Source organism: Lathyrus oleraceus, chromosome 2 (genome assembly GCF_024323335.1).
Source record: "Lathyrus oleraceus cultivar Zhongwan6 chromosome 2, CAAS_Psat_ZW6_1.0, whole genome shotgun sequence".
In the NCBI taxonomy this organism is placed as follows: Eukaryota; Viridiplantae; Streptophyta; class Magnoliopsida; order Fabales; family Fabaceae; genus Lathyrus; species Lathyrus oleraceus.
The window spans coordinates 253,535,118-253,537,466 of record NC_066580.1 but is presented as its reverse complement, the minus strand read 5'-3'; the positions used below and the strand labels follow the sequence as shown (position 1 = coordinate 253,537,466).

The 2,349-nt window shown below is 37.3% G+C and overlaps 1 long non-coding RNA gene across 1 annotated transcript; it reads left to right on the top strand.

Annotated features, from left to right (window-relative positions):
- The first annotated feature begins 474 nt into the window (after positions 1–474).
- LOC127119057 (uncharacterized) lies at positions 475–2,149 on the top strand. Its single transcript, XR_007802578.1, has 2 exons — positions 475–1,017; positions 1,471–2,149. It is a non-coding gene; the product is annotated as an uncharacterized LOC127119057 (long non-coding RNA).
- The last annotated feature ends 200 nt before the right edge of the window (positions 2,150–2,349 follow it).

The window sequence follows — 2,349 nt, the reverse complement described above, 5'->3', positions numbered from 1 at the left end:
GGGGTACATGTAAAGTACAAGAGATTTTTGCAAGGAAAGAAGTCAATCAAATGGAAACTAAGTCTAAAGTTTAAAATCTATCTAAACATGAATTAAAACATAAATTAATCACACGATAAATAACGGGATCCAACAGTCTAAGATAATTGACCGATTAGAAAATTCTATAAGTCCTAAACTAGGGGAGCATTCAAGATTATCCTACTACTAAGCCTAGAGGAAAAACAGTCAATTCACAATTATGGACTAATTTCTACTTATGAAATTCCTAATTAAAAAATAATTATATCTAAAATCTAAGTTTAATATTTCTAATTATATTTTTCTAATTTTCCAAAATTTATAACCTAAATCTAATTGTCTTCTAATTATCTAATATTTCCTAATGTTTTAAAATAGTTAATTCTAATGTTTCTAATAAAAATTTAACATTTTTCTAATTACTTAATTCAAAAATTAATAAAAAAACAATTATTAAAAACATGACCATGAACCAATGCCTCAGCTCACATTCTTGTTCGCGTATTCTCCCTGCTGAAGGTACCACGCCGGAAACCTATTTCGTCGCGCCAGAATCGCCTCCGGTGGCAGAGAAGATCCTATATCGAAATTAAACATACTAACCTACACCTTTTAATCCAGGCGAACCGAATTCAGCTAGCGTTCATTCCAATTTCAACTCATGAAGCCAAATCAAACTGATCGACGAAGAACCTAATCGAACCGATCGACGATTAAACCACGAAATCGCAGAATCCAAACCATGAACGATGCTCTACATGATTGCAAGCGATTGCTATGAGACGACGGAGGATCAGAGACCTATCGGAGATATGAACCGCGTGTAGCGTTGTCGTCGAGGCTGAAGACTCAAGTCGCGCGTTCGCGTTCTTTGTTTTCCCGTTCGTCAATTGCGGCGGGTCGAATGTCCATATTGCTCCATCATCCGTTCGCGATTTCACGATTCGTATCGTCAAACTCGCGTCTCAATCGGATTTAAGCTCAAAGTGGTGACAGGTACGAATCTTCTTCCTTGACTTCAGCCTTCCGCAATGGCTTCCCTCTCCTTCTTCCTCCGTGATGTTCTCCTTCTTGTGATTTTCGTTATCTTTCTGGTATGAGAGGTTTTTCTGTGAAATATTGAAAGTGATTTTTCTGCTGGTTTTTGTTACTTCTTCTCCCAATTCGTGGAGTATGGTTTGTGAGGGTGAAGATTGGAAGGTGGAAAGAGTGCAATGAAGAATGAGGGAAGATGGAGGTATCGGAAAAAAACGAAAGGGGGAAAATTCCCGCTAGAACCTGGTAAATTTATAGGATGAGAGGGTGAAGATTTTGATCAGAAGTCTGTTAGAAGTTTGTTAGATTTTTCGATTATTGGATGAAAGCTTTCTAACTGATTTTTCCTTTTGTTCTTTCGCTTATGGAATTATGAGTTGTGAAATTATTTTATGTTGTGTTAATTCAATGCAGATTTGGCTTCTTGTCGCGGCTTGGCTTAGTTTCATTATCGAGGTTGTCGTGGATTATTGTTGGATTGATGGCTTACGTTCATAGCATATATGAGGTTGTGTTTTGGTGGTTTGTGGCTTCTGCAGTTAAGCTGTGTTTGAACCTTGGTTTGTAGTTCCGTTTGGTAGTTGCGGATCGATAGTGGTTTTGGAGATGCTTACGCTTAGGCTTTTCTGCTATGTTGTTGCGTTGTCGGCGGATGGTGTTGTGCCATGGGCTTTATTTGGTAGTTGCTGCTTTGGAATTGTTGTAGGATTGAGTTTTGCCGATGGTTTTATGCAGCTTCTGTGGTTTCAGCATTGCTTGTACATGTTGTCGTTTTCCTTGCAGTTCCGACGTATTCGTTTTGCAGCTTGCGTTGATGTTTGCAATGCCTTTGGCTTTCTTGCAGCGTTGGATGCTGCGACTATGTTTTCCATTTGCAGCTTGTGTTGCTGCTCTGCTGCGTGCTCTGTTGCAGCAGTTTGCAGTTGCTTTTTTCTTACATTTTGAGTAGTATAAATTGTTATGTACATGGGTTAGAAATGGGTTAACGGTTCTATGGATATTGAATTAATGTGGTTTTGGATAATTGGAATGGGTTTAAAATTGGTAAATGGATTTGACATGGATATGAATGAAATTGGTTTTAAAATGGATAGTTGGATTAATGTGGATTTAAATACTGAATAACTAAATGGGTTTTGATTTTTGGAAAATGGGTTTGAATAAAAAAGAAATGAATGGGCCCAAAAAATGGATTTGTGTAAAACAAAAAAGAATGAATGGGCTTAAAAACGGGTTTGGCCCACTAAAAAATCAAGTCAAAAAGAAGATTTAATAATGGTAAAATGTCAAAGT